We start from the raw sequence: 19,013 nt of genomic DNA, 5'->3' as shown, positions 1-19,013 counted from the left end.
AGAGAATATCAGACATAATTTTTAAGAATCTTTGCGGTCTGGTTTACGGGGGTTAAAGAAATACAAAAGGAAAACAAAAATATGCATGTTTTCTATTGTCTGTGTCTCGTATTTCTTTTTTTCTCAAGCCAGACATTATTAATCCCTCTTTTTGCGTCATTTTTGTACTTTTCCTCTATTTCTTAGGGGCATTCAATTTGTTCTTTTATGATTTGTCGTCAATTTTTGTTAGACACTTTAAAGGGCAAAAGCCTTGAGCGTCAACAAACATAAGGAAATTGTACAGAAGTCGCCATCCTCAAAAAGCAATCATTCGATTTTGTGTTGTTCAAAATGTTCTTACTTATACCCCGCTCACACAGCTCTGCGACTTAAGCCCCCATCACACCGAACGATAGTTCTCACTACGTTCTTGAAGATGTTGCCGAACGGGCCCAAACTGTGTGCGAACGGAATTGAACGTAGTAGCAACTGTTTACGATCTTTTTAAAAACGTCATGGACGGACTCGGACGGGCTGGACGGGAGGTTGCTCTAGAACTTTGAGCATGTTCAAAATTTTCCCCGTCCTGCAATTAGACGGGGTGACAACGTACTTAAAACGAGATGGACGTACTACGAACAGACTGATTGTCGTACTATGAACGGAATTGCCGTAGTTTGATCCTACTATTAGGAAGGTGTTACAACGTGACATGGTCGAGCATCAATTAGCAGTATTATGTATAAGCCCCATCACACCAAACTAGTTCCCACTACGTTCTGGAACCGTTCTAGAAAATCGTTAAATGGGTTGTGGTCGGGGTAGAATGTGTAAATAATGTCTATAATACGATCCTAGATCGTTCATATACCGTCCTCGATACGTCCACTTCGTCTCGTCTGTACCCCGTCCACAGTCAGTTCATATCAAGTTCAGATCGGGTATATTTGCCATTTCCAATGTATTATATTAAGTTATATGACAGGAGGAAGATAAAGATGAGGATGATGATGATGATGATGATGATGATGATGATGATGACGAAGTAGGAAGAGGAGGAGGAAAGGATGACGATGAAGAAGAAGGAGAAGAAGAATATCATTAACAGGGAACATGAAGTAGGATACAGGGAGACAAAAAACGACGGAAGAAAATGATAAAGGGGCATGGTGAGATAGTTTACGCAATTTGTCACATAAGAAAAAAGGTCATCAGCCTGAACTATATACCTCCGAACCCACGACGTCACATAATTAGACTGTTTCCTATCATAATTAGCTATCAACGAAATTATCTTGAATATGATATCCGTAAAATGGGGATAACTCATGCTCTTAACAATCATGTTTGCTTAACAGGTGCCTCTTACATCGAATGACACGATTTCATGGAGGGTAGAGCTCAGGAAAATCGAGATAAAAAGTTTTGAGACGTCCCTGGGGCGAGCTGAAATTTTCGAGTGATGTGGACCGGGGTTTTAGGCTCGAAGGGGCTTGTACTGTCTGTGGCGGCGACAGCTCTTCCGACAAGACAAGATTTGAAATAAGTGAATCAAAAAAGACACAATTGATATTGAGAAAGGTTAGCTTTTATTATGTATTTGTTTATTTACCTTTTCAATACCGATACTGTGCAGGTGACAACAGACTCACACAACAGCCTACGTGAGTGACACGACCTACAAAATGGCTGCTCTCCATCCGAGCACTCCTTCGTGAAATGAAAATGTAGTAGCGGTAGAGGGTTTTGGGGGAGAGGAGGTTATAATTATATCATTCTTATCTCTTGCATGAAAAGTGAAACCGTTTTGGTAATTGATGGCATCCCGCACACCTTTAATTTGGATACGAAACCCAGTTTCAAAAAAAGATCTTTTCCCCCAAAGCTTTCTCTATTTTAATTTTGTATTCAATATGTATACACAAAAATGCCTCAAGGGTGTTACATGAATTGTCAGTGATTTTGATCAGATTATATATATATTTATAACAAAATGTTTCTAATGTCAGGATCTCATTTTATATCCTAGAGGATGAGTGGACTTTAATTCAGTCTCTATATTCTCAAAATGGCAGGCATGGTTTCAGAACGTGTTTTCTGACGCACTCTACCTTTCAAGTATTTGCAAACTATTTTGGTTTTGATAGAAAACGTTGTTCATGGCATCTATAATCAGATAATATTTCATCTCTAAAATAAACGGCATGATGCAAGCAAGCAGCCGTGAAAGAAGTTTCCCTAATTCCACCATGGCCATCCAGTCCAGTATCACTCTGATCTAGAATAGACAAATTGATTCGTCTCCAACAAGGATCGATGATTCTGCTTTTTGGTAATTGGGGGTTGGAAAATGGGTGTCTTGCTACATTTCCTATTTGAATAAACATGATAAATTAATTTGTCCTCTGTCATTCCTCTGAATGATCTGTCCTTCTGATCATGATAAGTCGTTTCCGCCGTTCCCCTTGAGACGCCAGACCGACATTTAAAGAAGACCAGTCAAACCCTTACAAGTCCCCTTTCTCTTCCTCCCGCCTCTTCGCAGGCTGCGGAGATGATGATGATGATGATGATGAAAGGGATATTGCGATCAATGGGTAAAGGTCGCTTCTTGTTCTCGACGCGCACCATCTTGTCTCGGGTGTATCAATCTCTAAAACAAAAGCAACTTTAAATAAGATAACAATTTGCTTCCTTTCTTTCTACGATTCATGTAATAATATCTTAAGAACCATGAACAATCGTTTTTTCTCTGTTTGAAATGAGAAAGAGAAAGAGAGAAAGAGAGAGAGAGAGAGCTTTGATTTATAGTTTCCGAAAATGGAAGATGAAATTGCAAATAAATTTGACGTTTTAACTAGATGTATCCGGGTAGCTCAATTTTATTTTACTAATGTTTGACCGTGTTTGGGCCTGATTTTTCTTTAAAGAAAACAAAACGAAAGTCGTTGCTATGGGAGAGAAAGCGACGTTTAGGTCATGTAGTGATTTTCTATCTCAGTAAAAACATCTTTAAAAAGTAAATTTTACTTAGTCTCATAAGACTTTCTAGGTCTCTTTTAGAAGAATCTTGTATTTACTATACAAAGACAGGGACAGTAAGAAGATCACCCTTCTGGTTATTTCTACAAGAAGCCTAGCTTTAAAAAGTACTACTGAGAGGACTGTCTCATTGTTTGCTAAAGGGAATCTTATACAGTTCATGAAAATAATCTCTTCCTATGGGCAATATATGGATATACATGTATATTCAGGCGCGGATCTACGGGGGGGGGGTTAGGGGGTTCAAACCCCCCCTTGGGCGGCCCAAAAAAAAAAAAAAAAAAAAAAAAAAGAAAGAAAGAAAAAAAAGAAGAAAAAAGAACGCACGCTGGAGAGAAACCCTTTCAAGTGCAAATATTGTGAGAAGATATTCAACTCATCTGGTAACTTAACCAAACACATGATAAAAAGGCTGGATATAACTGTGTATTAAGCTGTTACTTGATTTAAAAAGACGTTATCATGGACTACTTTTTATGGTCTCCATTGTGTTAATAGATGCCAGGAAAACATCACTTACGGGGTTCAAATAAACACCCCAAAAAAAATCGGCTCGCCGCTACGCGGCTCGTGGACGATGCTCTGCATCGTCATTATTTTGGTCAAACCCCCCCCCTTAGCAAAAAGCTAGATCCGCCCCTGATATTATAGCCCAATTAAAAGCAATACATTCTTTTATATATTTTACTATAATCTTATCATCCTTTTTGAAGTTTTGGTCGTAGCATTCATAGGTGTTACATGAAAACTTGATCACTTCTATTCTAAAAATATCCTGATCAAATGATATGAGTGGACTTTTCATCCTTTGTATATCCAGATTTAATTAGTAACAGTAGAAACAAAGTGAAAGCGAAAAGATAGAGAAAGAGAGAGATATAGAGAGAGAGGGGGAGGGGAGAAATGGGAAAGAGAGGGCGGGGGAAGGGGAGGAGAGAGGGGAGGAGATCGAAAGAGGGAGGATAGAGGGGGAGAGAGGGGAAGAGATGTAAACGATATTGGGAGGGGCGGAACCGAGAGAAAGGGGTGGTGCAATCGTGGACAAAGTGCCATATTTTGAAACCGCTACATTGCACTTGGTGTAAAACAAACTAGTCTAGGTGAGGAATTTATTTCATATGTCAAAACATTCTCACCACCATCAAGACGTATTGAGATAGTTTGTGCTTTTAAACAACATAATGATCGAAAAGAACAACATATCATCTTCCATTCTGAACGTGAGCGCATCGGTGGTTCAGTGGTAGAATTCTCGCCTGCCACGCAGATGACCCGGGTTCGATTCCCGGCCGATGCAAGTACTTTTTGTTTAAATGTACAAACAAAGAAAATAAAGTTCTGAAAAACACATCCGATAATGAAACTCTTTACTGAATAAACGGTAGAAGACAGAATATACACTGTCAAAGTACAGTCGATGCTTAGACAATTTTTTAATTATATAGCATTATCATGATTATCAAGTAACCCACATAAGTCGTAGACCACTTGTTTGCAAAATTTTGTAAAGGGTAGGTTCTTTTATAAGTTCTAAGTTCTATGGTCTAGTTTGTCAGGACGGTGCCATTATAAAAACCTACAGGTTTAAGTAATTTTGCACGATACTTTCGTAATTTATAAAGAAACCATTACAAATATATATATAAAATAAGAGATAGAAATTTTGACATTATCAAGATCTCTTGTATCACTTTTGCCTATTTGTCAACATATTATGTTCTGTACCCGTCGCTTTGCCACGTTCAACTCAAAAGACACGATGTCAAATCTTTAGAACTTTGTACATCATCTAGGGGTATTAAACAACAGTATTATCTGGAAAGAAGAACCTACTGCTTTTCTGCCACGCGGGTGACCCGGGTTCGATTCCCGGACGATGCAAGGTCTTTTTGTTCTAAAGGCTAAGTCTACTCCCAAAAGAATTTGCTTTTAATAAAGATGCAGAAAAACAAGAGAAACAGAGCAAAATAAATTGAGTAAAATCGGATAACTAATAAGGAAGTTACAATTTTCTTGTTTAGTATGAACAACTATGGAACTTAGAAAATCACTACACAAATTGCCAATTTGGTTATCAGTTTGTGACGTTATTGCCTCACTATATATCAATTGCTTTATATATTTTTTATCCCATTAATTTCCCCTTTTATCCCCCAAAACTTGATTTCCCCATGCCTTTTGCCCAGGTTATATAATGATTTGTATCATATTGCGTGCAATTTTTCACAAAATCTGTGATGAACTTTGAAGAGTTGATACTATTTTCTAAATATTGTACATTCATAATAAACGATTTTTATTTAGATAGTTTATCAAAATTAAAATTTGTCATGACTTAACTGGAAAAAATAACTCTAAATTAGTGCATCCACACAAAAAACATGTTACTTTCAACATAACTTGGATGCTGGCGTGAGGAAACCAAGTCAAAGCACTCGTACCCTTTGGTAAGGCTTTAATCCTCATTACCAAGTCCCTCGGAGAGGACTTAAAGCTATCAATTCCCGGGTTGAATGCTTTCTTAGCAGTCACGTTAATGAGACTGTTGAGCTCAGTAAATCATTTTTGAGCGTTATCATTTTTATTATGCAAGTGGGAAAGAACATCAAAGAAAAAATGTTCCCTGAGAAGCATGGCTCTTCAAATGCTTTCATATTATAAATATGGCATGTAACAGCTTAAGAATGAGGCCCGATTTTTATGCCACATGTTTGTGTAGTCCCATATACATCTCTTTGTGTAAAGTGCTTGTTACTTTACCAGAGCCTTGCAGTACACAGCAATACTTTTTCTGATCGATTCCACACCGTTTCTTTCACAATGCAATCGCATGACAAGAACTCAACTTCATCTTTTAACAAGATGATGATGTGAAAAAACAACATACCGTCTACCGTGTAAGCGCATCGGTGGTTCAGTGGTAGAATTCTCGCCTGCCACGCGGGTGACCCGGGTTCGATTCCCGGCCGATGCAAGTACTTTTTGTTTTAATGTACAAACAAAGAAAAGAAAATTCTGACAAAACACATCCAGATAATGAAACTAGTTGGAATGATCGTTAATTTTACCTGTTTTCCTGAAACTTATGTGACAATATGGTTGAAAGGAAGACCGAGGTAGAAGTGGATAGATTGTTTAAGGAGGACGAACTTAGACGGTAGAGAAAATGATTTGGAACTTGCTATACATGACGAGATGGAGAGGGGTAGCGAGGATTCCATTCCGTTTCTTCACAATGCAATCGCATTGACCAGGGGTGTTTCACAGAGATCCTAAGTTGAACTTATCTCTAAGTTTGACCTAACAATTATGGGAAGCCATTAGCATCCTTGAAAATAAATTGTAAAAGTTATTTTAAAAGGCATATAATGTTGATTCAAAACATACATATTTTCTATTTTTATGTGAGATTTCATGTTCTTGATGAGGAATTTATGAAAAGTCCAAAATACTTGAATTTTTGCTTTTGAATATATTTCATTATAAGGCTACAAATGGCTCTACATAATATTTAGGTCCAACTTAGAGTTAAGTTCGACTTAGAATCTTTGTGAACTCAATTTTATCTATAAGCAATCCTCAAACAGTACCACGAAGTACATTATTTCGAAATTCAAGTCTTGTGCTCATTTTGGAGATATTGTATGAAGGCTCCATGGGCTCTGTTTCTGCGTCTTTCAGCAAAGCTTTACCCAATATCCGTTGTATTGTCACCGAGTGGGCTTAGAGGCGTCACTGCTGCCTAACTCTGAGACTCGTTGGGGATTTCCCCTTGCCTCGTTCAACGATGACAGCATTCGAAGAAGACTCTTCTCCCTTGCTCCAAACGCGGTGTTGGAGTAGACATCGCCTGTTCCGCAGTAAGGTTTTATTAGATAGGGTTAGAGTTAAGATTGCGATCGGATTATAGTTAAGGTTGGGAGTGGAACTTCATATTAGTGTTTGGTTCAGAGTTGAATTTATGAATTTGGTACAGAGTTAAAGTTATGAATTCGGTTTGTCAAAGATGATGACCGCGGTGCAAATGCCCCCCCCCCCCGGAGCACGTTTAGTGGAACAACAGGACCAACCAGGAGGAAGGTGGAAGGATCGAGGAGGGTTCCCATGCAGTTGGCCGACAGCCTAAGAGACCGACAAAATGAATAATTTTTTGTCGGCTGTCGTTCTAGAGGACCGTTGGTTTGATGAACCCTCCGGAAAGTGGCTAGCAGACCCAAAATACAGACATTTTCGGTCTAGTGGGCAGTAGACTTAGGGAGGGGTGTCACGGAAAACTATTTAATAAATTGGCCAACCCCCCCCCCCCCAAAAAAAAAAACAACAACAAACAAACAAACAAACAAAACAAAACAAAACAACAAACAAACAAAAACAACAACAACAACAAACAAATAAATATTAAAAAAATAAACAATTTACAAAATATATATATATATTTACAGACCGACCCACCTACTCAAGAAGTTCTAAAGATGTGTCGACAAGGATATAATGAAGTAATGTCATATTGGCCCATACCACAATAACAGACTGGAAAAATTAGTCCCAAACTACCTCAACTCCCGTCAAAACCTGTTCAGTAAGGGGCTTTGTGTTTTATTATTAAAAGTAGGCCTACTCTGTTCCATTTGAAGCCAACATCAAATTCTGTAGAACTTTTCAGGAATTATGAATATGTCACGTATGTCCTATCCTATCTTAGCAGTGTCCTAATATTTGAATTAGGCAAGGAAACTCATTTACTTTCTAGACTTCACAGTCAAACACTGAAAATCAGACTATTACTTAAGTGATTGCAATCACTAAAGTCGATTTGACAGCTAATGGTCGTTAAATCTCACTAAAAGCCACGTTCAAGCCTTTCGTTTTGAGGAAAATCCTAAGATATTATTGTCTTTCAAATGCCGTTGGAATTAAACCTTTTTATTTGTTGGCATGCAAATGAGACATAGTACTTTTAAACAACATTATGATCTGGAGCCAAGAATCTAACCTCATCAATATTGATCGTGAGCGCATCGGTGGTTCAGTGGTAGAATTCTCGCCTGCCACGCGGGTGACCCGGGTTCGATTCCCGGCCGATGCAATTTCCTTTTGTTTTTAAACGTACACACAAAGAATTAATTAACAAAACACATCAAGATATAATATCGAATTATATTTTCCCACTTAAAGACATTTTCAAGCCCTTTCGTTTTGAGGGAACTTCTAAATTAGTATTATCTTTCAAATGCAGTTGGAATTTAACCTTTTCGTTTTTTTGGCCTGCAAACGAGACATAATACCTTTAAACAACATTATGATCTGGACAAAAGAATCTAACTTCATCAGGTTTGTTCGTGAGCGCATCGGTGGTTCAGTGGTAGAATTCTCGCCTGCCACGCGGGTGACCCGGGTTCGATTCCCGGCCGATGCAAGTACCTTTTGTTTTTAAATGTACCAAATAACAAAAACAAAAAACATCAAGATAATACATTAAAAAAATGGTTGTTATTTTCCCACTTCCAGACATTTTCAAGCCCTTTCATTTCGAGGGAAGTCCTAAATTAGTCCTAAATCTTTCAAATGCCGTTGGAATTTAACCTTTGTTGGGCTGCAAATGAGATATAGTGCTACAAAAGCAGAAATATATTTTTACTTCGACAATACTTTAACTGTGTTTATTATGTTTACCGCAGGATATCCAGTAAATTATTTCGATGTGCTTTGTCAATTACAATTACTTTGTATGTACATTTAAAAACAAAAGGAAATTGCATCGGCCGGGAATCGAACCCGGGTCACCCGCGTGGCAGGCGAGAATTCTACCACTGAACCACCGATGCGCTCACATTCATCATCGATGAGGTTAGATTCTTGCCTTCAGATCATAAAGTTGTTTAAGAAAACGAAATCATATAGTTTTAAAAGAACGTGTGCTTTAATTTATTCGACATTTTATTTTGAACATACAATCTCTAATCATTTATACAAAGACTAGGGACCCTGCTTTGAAATTACTTCAAGTCTAGTGATAACATTGAATCTGTCAGGTCCTAATATAAACTGAGCTAATTAGCTGTCTAAATTGATTAAAGAAATTGTCACTTAATGTTACTTCAATTTGAATTGCAATTATCAAGTCAGATTAACAAGTCAACTTAACAGACAATGTAGCCAATGCATGTTCAAATTAAACAATTATTTACGGACATATGAATATCCTGATACCTGGTGCTAAGTAACAAACAGCGGAATTTATGTCATCGGAACAGGGAAATGGACCCACTGCTGACTCATACTCACAGCTGACTCACCAAGTCTTAGTGGATTCAGAGAAGACAGACTAGCATTCAATTATTACTTATTTTCACCTATTAAAAACAATCATAACGGGATAATACAAACATTATGATTACATGAATACCACAGAGAAGCTGAGTAATTCCTTACACCAAGTTCTGGTCGGTCCCCTAGAATTTAAATCATATCCTCTGAGACCCAAGCAAACCAGGTGGCAGACTAACCGAGTTTGCTTGGAGTCTATCTCCTGACTTTGAGTTTGACCTAGATTGGGTGTATGATGATTACAGGACTAATTTACAGGTCCGCCTCGCCGGTTTGTCTCGATGGTTGTTAGGCAGCTGCTCTCCCCGGTCTGGTCAGGTGGGTCGCTGTTATAGAATGACTCAGCAGTTAATGCCTGACGCTGGAAAATAAACCTGAGTAACCTTATACCTGTCATCTTACACAGACAGTTGGAACGATACTGGTTGAAGTTGTGCAATCATCCAATGATTCGACGGTCATGATGGTCCGATGGCCCAACGTCCCTGAAAAACACATTGGCTTGGCGTTCCAAAGTGACCGAGTTTTCAGAGGTGCATGATCACGTTGATCAATACGACAACCCTATGACCCTACGCCATAATGGCCCGACATCCCTGAGAGCAAAAGCCCTCCAACAATAAGTTCTGGTCTACCTCCTGTTTAAGGCAACAAGTTCTATAAATTCAATCATTTAAACGTTCTAAATATCCACACCCTAAATGATATGAAAATGAACTTATAATAAACTTGTCAGCCATATCAGGTTGTGGCACCATCGGGCTAATGCTACGAGGAATGGAGAGGGTGTTTTGAAATAAACAAACTTTCAAACAAAATTATCTACGAAGAAGCACCGCAGAATGTATTTAAAATCTTTTCATTAGATGTAGGTAGATGTTTTATCTGTGTCTCAAGTATTATTAGTAGAGTTTAAACAATAATATTCCATTTCCAGTGTGTTCAGGGTGAGTTTTGTTGTCAAAACTTCAAATTATCACTTTTTGTGAAACATAATTTGCCATTCGATAGCGGGGAACAATGGAGGGTGATGAATACAAGCCATGTCTAACCTTAACTTTCTTTGAAAACAGGTGTGTACGACCATGCAAACCGCAAGATTATACAAGAAGATCCACTGAGAAGCTGTTGCGCCCCCGTCATTCCCCCTAACTTCCTTCTTATACCCTTTCCGCTTAGTGTCAGGAAACGACGGATAAACCTTGTTTAATCGCAAAGATTAACGAAACAAGCAGCGATGATGACGTAATTTATTATGGTGTCTTTCATATAACAATATGAAAAACATCATCAATGAAAGATATCATTCGTGCACATGGTTCTCAAAGTCGTGAGGCTCGAGAGGACAAATTGGTTTGTATCAGATCGTGATATACTTTCCTAACACAGCCAACCTTCTGTTTTCGGTGAGACTGGAAGCGACGCCTTTCTTATAATAAGTCGTTGTTTTAATCCTGAATTGAGATCAGTCTTTAATCGAATTACAAACCTTAAATCTCAGATCCAGACAGGGTTCAATGTCTGTTAATCCCACAGGATCAAGCGTGAGTGAAAGGCGTTGCTCTCGATATGAACACAATATACCCGAGTCACATCGACCATGCAGACCGGCAACACCCCGATAACAGTCCGAACAGCATTTACATTAAATCAAATGACAATGTGACAAGGTCTGCTAGTGTACCTGGGTCATTAATGATGCATCCTCTTAAATAGAATTGTCATGTGTGGTTGCAATGATGTCGTCTGCATTCGTGAGCACGTGGTGTATAGACACTGTTGACTGCGTTTGGTGCACACTGTCGACAACACATTTTAAATGACTAGCAGTTATTAGAGATCTCTAGTTAATGGTACCTTCTACGGTGTAACGTTTTGGGGCTTTGACAATGAATCCATAAAAACTATTGGTACATCGTTGTAAGAAATAGAATAAAAAGCAAAATGAACAATAAGCGATATGTTATTTTCAAATAAACACTCTGGGTTAGTTTATTCAATGAACTACATTGTTGCAACACTTTCCCCGATCTTTAACAGAAAGAAAATGGTGGATGTGCTCGCGTTAAGGGGTGGTGACATAAAGTCAAGGCAATTGTTAATAGGCCTTAACATTAATGCATTCATTACATTTATCTAAAACATATGTTTAATGGTTTTATTGATCTTGTATTTTGTAGTTTTCTAAACATCAAGGGGTTGCTTTAACAGACCACATGGTGTCCCAATATAGACACTGTCCTTAGATTTGACGCTTAGAGTCGCCCTGTAATACTCCGTCTCCTTTTCGATTAGCAGATTATGATATCAGAGACTCGCCTGATGTGGACTCCATTTTTTTGGCGGGAAATCGTTGGGCGCAGTAGCTCGGCATCCTCGTCCTGTCGCCCAATCGATTACCCCGGTGTCTGTGATCGTGATTTGAGAGAATCTTTTTAAGGGAGAGGTCTTGTTAGATACAGACCTATACATATATATCTTGATGTCAGAGGGTCGAAAAGGGCGACGTTATTGCAGGGCGTGGGAGATCGTGATCAGTGTGATCGATCGGGCAGGATATCAATAATGATAATCGCGGAAGTCGGTGTGTGAAGTAGTCTGCTTGGTTAATCGTTTGGGCGGGAACATAGCAACATTGGACTAAACTGTATCTCTCATATCGTCTGCAAATACTTCTTCCACGCTATGACCTCCATGCACGTGAATCAGTAAACGTATACCATCACATTTTGTACACCCCTTTTTTCATACATTAATGTTGTTCATCATCAATAATGACCGTGTATTTATAATTTGGATTAAATGTCTCAGTTTCCGAAAATATTTGTCTGTACCACTTGCTTAACTTCTTTTAGAAGAGGTCTTTGGGGAAGTTAACCATTTTTAATCAGTTATCTTGAGTTATTATCCAGTTATTATATTCAGTTATAAAAAAGTCTGAAACAGGGATTGGGTGGGGTGAAAGAGAAATGGAGGGGGAGGGGGAGAGCGCGGATGAGAGAGAGAGAGAGAAAGAGAGAGAGAAAGAGAGAGAGATGCAGAGAGAATGTCTATATGTGTGCATGTGTATTTAAGGGAGTGAGAGGGGGAGAGAACGAAAGAGAGAGAGAGAGAGAGAGAGAGAGAGAGATGGGAAATGAGTGGAAATTATAGGTATCAATTCATGAAGAAAGCACCAGAATCTACAGAAAAGCGAGAAGGGGTAGAAGATTTCCTGCCATTTTCGTCTAAAGGGTTCTTTAAAAATATCATAGAGAGACTGCAAAAATTAATATTTAACTCAGCGATAAGGGGCTCGGGTGAAAATAGCATCCACAACTCCCTCCCTCGTGCCTTGCCTTGAAGCAACATCCATGCCCACTTAACAAATCAAAATTGACTCTCAATTTCCCGAACCATCGAGATCTCATCCACGATCTTACGGCGCTGTACTCCAAGAAGTGGTTTATCTCCACGCTGTCTCGCCGCTCCTGATTAGTTAATCTCTAGTGGATTAGTGGAGCATGTCCTGGAAGCTTCAGGGGGATCCGGTTGTCTCATTTAATCCCTGAAGAAGTCAAGAGCCATGAACCGCTTGGTTAAAGACCTCAGTCCCCAGTGTCTTATGATATCAGTGGTGGCGCGAGGCGTTGTGCAGCCCAGAGGCAGAGGCACTTGTCCGCTGGCTGATACTTTTGTGTTTTATTGGAAAATTGTTTATAGTAAATTCCCCAGTTATCTGATTAGAACAAATTACTATATCATTAATCAAAAGAATGATAAGTGATCTCTGAAGAAGAAAAGAAGAGCTCTGCAAACGTGGCAAAGGCATAGCATTTTGTTTATTCGGATCCATACTGAATTGACAATGCACACTTCAATATATGAGAAAATGACCTTCACTTGTATTTAAAAGTATATTTACAATGGTAGGGTACATAATCGACTTTCTTGTCTGCTCGCAAGTATATCTAGTTTGCTTTTATACGTGACAAACTGTAAAGTCTTCAAATGAAGTCATGATTCAAACCGTAATTACTCCTGCCTTTAATGAGCGGAACAGCGAGGGAGTTCCCCGTCCTCTGGGACCTCACATGAGGCGACACTCGCTGATATTTTAAGCAACGATTAAGGAGCGAATTTAGATGAACACATTTTTTTGTGAGGATGACATAGTTTACAGAAGCCGTTACGGATTTCATTTTGATCCTCGCCGTGACTGTGCACTTTAAATAGTCCCCTCGATTTCACACCTCATCTGCTCACGATATTACCCCAAATGTACTGCTCTTTTAGGTTCATGATTGCACTGAAAATTCTCTCTGTGTTTATTTCGATTCTTCAATTCATCACAGAACTACTGCTTGGTCTTGGTAGATTGTAGAAATAAACCGTTCTAAGAACAGACGAATTGTTCTACAAAACACACAATCATATAATATCAAGGGAAACTACAAGCTTTATTTTGACATTCTTACATTGCTGATGTGATAGGGAAAAAAAAAGAAAATGTGAAAATATGTAAACATTCCATAAGTGATAAAACTATATATAAGATGACAAAATAATATCAATTCTATTTTCTCACATCTTGAGAACACAACACAACTAGTGCATTCTAACTTTGCATCATTTTCATCAACACAAAATCCTGTCTAGAATTAAATTCCAATTAAAACTACACATGTATGTTGGAATTAAACAAAGGGCACAGTGGTAGGAAAAGAATTTTTAAATCTATGTTGACAAACCATCTTCATATTATATAACATTTATTCCAGTCATAACATTATAATATTCCATCTTGATTCATTACTTGAACATTCAAATTTGTGTGATTATTGCTGCACATTTTCTGTGATGTATTCATTCTGCTTAGATGCTAAAAAGTCTGGTGCAATGTTATTCGATGTATACTATAGCACCCATATTTTCTTACTTGGTATCACGTCACGGATGACTATTTTCCAAACTTCTGTCACCACGTTCCAGAAAGTGTATCTGCACGCATATTCAGGGCAACACATCACTCACTCAAACGAATATTTATCCCTCCCGTCATTAAAGACAAAATCATATCTATTCAGTCCTCCGAGCTACTTTCACAACAAGGAGACGAAGCTCCCTTCTATCTCTTCATATCAAATCAGCTATAATTATGTTTCATTTATCGGTAGTTGGGAAAGTAACTATACCTTTGTAAGATTGTTATATTTCAAATATATTAATTGGCAGACGTCACATACTTATGTTTCACCTTGCATCGCTTCTTTTTGGATTCAGTTTACACAATTTATTTTTAATTTATTTCATTTTCCCCTGTTTCAGTTGATTCGATCGATCCAGAATCAAAGTCAAGAAGCTGCAAAGATGTTTAATGTTTGATATAAAACGATATGCACAGCAATTTTGTTTTGTTAAACATTATAATACGGGTTTGAATTATGAACATCTCCAACTTTTCAGAATCAATGTATCGATACAATGTTGTTTGGACATTTGCACCGGCAACAACAACTATGGGCTTTAGCTTGTCAAGGATATAGAGCTAGCGTTGGTTGCGACTGAAATTAATATTCAATTTAGGGCGAGGGGTTAATGTTTTGTTTAGGGTTGGGGTCCATCGTTAAAGTTAGGTATTGCCTTATGTCAGACGTTGACCAAGGGGCTAGTTTTCCATGGAGTATGAGTCGTTCGGTATCATATTCAAGTGTAAAGCTTTTTGAAGGATTCTAAAGGATTATTGTATCATTGTTGGAAAAAGTCTCAAGATATTCTCTGCGCAGATGAGATCAGATTATCTGCCTGGACATTTTTGCCGATGGTAATGTGACTTTAAGGATGGGCTGTTGTTAATAATAACGTGTGTCGTCGATGCTGGTCGGCCGCTTGGAGACATCGAGATACCGTGGCAGTGACCCGGAGAGCGAACTCCCTGGGTCTGCTCAGTGTACATGTATATATGGTTAGCAGGGTTTAGCTGGGCTGCCGTGGGTAAGGAAGGAGACCAACAAGGAGTGGAACAGGAAGATGACAGGATGGATGGATGGATGGAGTGTGTATGGAAAGGAGGGAGGGAGCGGGAGAGAGAGAGAGAGAGAGAGAGGGAGAGAGAGAGAGAGAGAGAGAGAGAGACTATAAACAAACAGAGAAACAGAGAAACAGAATGATATAGAAAAAAAGGAAAGAGAGAATATTAAAGAGGGAAAGTGAAAGCGAGAATGAAAAAGAGAGAAGGAGAGAGAGAGAGAGAGAGAGAGAGAGAGAAAGAGAGAGAGAGAGAGAGAGAGAGAGAGAGAGAGGCATAACACGCCTTGAAGCTATTGCCAATTTTCATTGCAATCTATGGACTTGTTAATGAAGCAAGGAAATAGAGATTAAATTTGTTTCGACTTGTCTTCTAGCAGTCTCACAGTGGAGACACCCAGCAAATTACGGAATTGCTGGTAACTATAGGCAACTAAATTTATCTTGTAAATTGTAGCTGCCGTGGCAAAATCGTAGCCAAGCCCACTTTACCATTTCCCCCATCTCTCATTTCTGTGGATCCGAAATAGTTTGTGCTCTGATAGCGAGATTTGATTCCTGACCATTAATGCTGGCGGACATGGCGACTTTCTAGGACGATTATCTGATTTCCGTGGGTATTCCCTGGCGTCTCAACATCATGATTCCTTCTCAAAATATGGATTCATATACACAGCATCCTACTTCCTCAAGTTAAGGAGGAGTAAGGGCTTCTTGCTGGTATTATCTCTAGCTTACGTTGATAATATGTATTTTTTTCATTTTTGTAATGTTTATATTTTTATATGTAGGTGTTTGGTTGGAAGAGTGAAGGGAGAGCGAGAGAGGGGCATGGTGAGAGAGAGAGGGGGGACAGAGAGAGAGAGAGAGAGACAGATAGAGAGAGACGGATAGAGACGGATAGAGAGGGGAGCAGGGTGAGAGATATATATATATATATATATATATATACAGAAAGAGAGACAGAGATAGCCCGAGACATGACAAAGACACAGATGGAGAGAGAGGGAGAGAGAGAGAGAGAGAGAACGATGAGAGGGAACAAAGTGTGGGTTCCTTGATGAGGATAAAGGCTACCAATGTTATATTCCTGTCACTATGGAAATAATGACGAGAACAAGGACAACGAGAATTATTAATTAATCTATAAAATTGTACGACCATGACTATTTCAACTTGAATTTTACAATGCGTCCAAGAATTGCTTGCATTAGCTAGGGTCTCAGTATTCGTGTTCCCATCTTACATAATGATGAAAGCTTTACCATTCATTTCATTTCCTCCAAGAAGGACGTTATGATTGGTTTATTATTTCAATGACGTCACAGGCTGGCAAGGAGACACGGAACATATCGCCGATATTATTGGCTAGCCACCAATTACAGAGTGTTCATCGTAAAAAGTAATTTAATTAGAAATTGAGAAATCGTTTCAATGTTAGAGATTTAGACTTAATTTTAAGAACGGAAATATATTACAGGAAGGTTTGAGGTGGTTTTCCTTGACATGTATAATGGTGAATAAAATATTAGTATTTGACATAGGAGGCAAATAGGTACAGGTAGCTATAGTAATGTTGATAATCTCACTGAGCGGCGAATGCTTAAAGATGAAGTTGAGTTCTGGTCATGCGATTGCATTGTGAAAGAAACGGTGTGGAACCGACCAGAAAAGGTTGATCATCTAGCATATAAGAATTTGTGTGTATTGCAAGGTTCTGGAATCATCAAAATGATAAGAAATTTGGCCAAGTCTTGGTAAAATTACAATCACTTGCACAGAAAGATGTATATGGGACTACACGAACACGTGGCGTAAAAAGCCGGCCCCCCGATTTTTACGATGTTACATGCATATTTAGAATATGAAGGCATCTGAAGAGCCATGCTTTTCAGGGAACATGTCTTAACTGATATTCTTCCATACTTGCATAATAAGAATGAGTAATATTCACAAATTATTTTTCACCTCTTCCCAGAACTCAACCTTCTCTTTAATTGCGAACTTTGCGAATTTGGATTCGTCAACTTTTCTGACGAATGTTGGCCAAAATCGGGTTCGCCTAGGCGACATTTAGCGACTTTTAGCGATGTTTAGCGACAATTAGCAACATTATGACAGATTGTTTGCGAAATTGTTTTCGAAATGCATGCAGTTGGCGACTATTAGCGACTGTAAGCAAATGTGAGCGACAGTTTTTGCGAAGATTTGCAACTATTTTCCAATCCTTTTCCAATCCTTTGCCACTATTTGTGAATGTTTGGGACCTTTTGCAAACTCCTAGTACTCGATGAGTCGATCTTATATAGGAACCATATATATATTAACGTGGTCGCTAGCATTGGCGAATCAAAAAGAACTTCAGCGACACCGTCTTACAACCGTTTGCAAAGACTTTCGACTGTTTTTCAAACGCTCACGACTGTTTTGCAAATGCTTGCAATTGTTTGCGGACAAATACATTCGCAAAGAAATGATGAACATGCTCAAAACTTCCTTGCGACAAGAAAAACTCTTTGCGACAGTGAAAACTGTTTGCGAACTTTCTTGCAACCTTTTCCAACCTTTTACGAACCTGGCGAAACCCCTAATTCGCTACGTTCGCAAGCACTCGCCGCTCAGTGAGATACCCCCTTTAGATGGTCAAACCTTTCTGACTATTATTATAGTCAAATTCAATTCAACTTTTTTCTGGATTTATCTTACACTAGGGAAATATGGACAAAAAGTTCCTATGATTCTATTTAGCGACACACATTTATTCGCAGGGTACAAAATAAAAGAATCGTAATTTGGGCGGAAGAACTTTCGGAACTTAACAATGGACGGTCTGACGATTTCATAATTCGATAATGTTTATGTTTCCAGCTAGTTCATGACGCAGTGCTTTACGGATTTATTCAATAATAAATTGTGCTGAATCATCATGGATAAATGTTTCATAGGTGTATGTTTCCTGTTGCAGAAAACATGAGAATTTATGCGAGAATATCATTGAATGCGTTCATACATTACATTATTTTCCTTCAGACTTACGAGCTTTTTTTTCTATGTGAGCTCTTCATCAATTTCAATTTTATCTGTATTTAAAAAGTAAAATAAACAGATATGTTAACTATATTTTATTTTATTTTATTTTATTTTATTTATTTTCTTTTGCATTCCATATAAATATAACAATTTTCGGTAACATAACAAACATGAAATAATAATAAGAAATACTTTCTGACGATTAATAATGAATAAGCAAATATACATAACAACAGTTATAGGGGAAAAAAAGATAATATATCGATTATCATATTTCGTTAAACTCTATAAAATCATTAGGGAAGAAGTGAGAAAAAATCAATCAAAGCTTGACTAAATACATTTTTAGATATGAAACGAACCGAACAAAATGTAGAGGGAATGCAGAGAAATGAATGATTGTCGCCGGGTGATGATACTGAAGATGATAATATGTGATGTCATTGCGAAATGTTTTTTTTTTTATTCCGATAAAATATGAAATATCTGATGGTCAAGAATATTGACTCGGGGAAAAGAATATAGATGAAAACCCACGCGCTAAAGCCGTCATCAAAATGAATACAGACTTCAAAAAGGCAAGATCTCGATCACATTTGAAAAGGTAGAATTGCCTGTTGATTCTT

The 19,013-nt window shown here is 38.2% G+C and overlaps 5 non-coding genes across 5 annotated transcripts; 4 read left to right on the top strand and 1 right to left on the bottom strand.

The window, feature by feature from the left end:
• The first annotated feature begins 4,250 nt into the window (after positions 1-4,250).
• TRNAG-GCC lies at positions 4,251-4,321 on the top strand. The gene has a single exon. It is a non-coding gene; the product is annotated as a tRNA-Gly (tRNA).
• Positions 4,322-5,927: 1,606 nt separating this feature from the next.
• On the top strand, positions 5,928-5,998 carry TRNAG-GCC. Its single transcript has one exon. It is a non-coding gene; the product is annotated as a tRNA-Gly (tRNA).
• A 2,041-nt stretch (positions 5,999-8,039) lies between these two features.
• On the top strand, positions 8,040-8,110 carry TRNAG-GCC. Its single transcript has one exon. It is a non-coding gene; the product is annotated as a tRNA-Gly (tRNA).
• Positions 8,111-8,369: 259 nt separating this feature from the next.
• On the top strand, positions 8,370-8,440 carry TRNAG-GCC. The gene has a single exon. It is a non-coding gene; the product is annotated as a tRNA-Gly (tRNA).
• Positions 8,441-8,778: 338 nt separating this feature from the next.
• TRNAG-GCC lies at positions 8,779-8,849 on the bottom strand. The gene has a single exon. It is a non-coding gene; the product is annotated as a tRNA-Gly (tRNA).
• Positions 8,850-19,013: the final 10,164 nt, after the last annotated feature.

This window comes from Strongylocentrotus purpuratus, unplaced genomic scaffold (assembly GCF_000002235.5).
Source record: "Strongylocentrotus purpuratus isolate Spur 01 unplaced genomic scaffold, Spur_5.0 spur5_contig_838, whole genome shotgun sequence".
NCBI lineage: Eukaryota > Metazoa > Echinodermata > Echinoidea > Camarodonta > Strongylocentrotidae > Strongylocentrotus > Strongylocentrotus purpuratus.
This window is presented reverse-complemented; position numbering and strand designations above follow the sequence as displayed.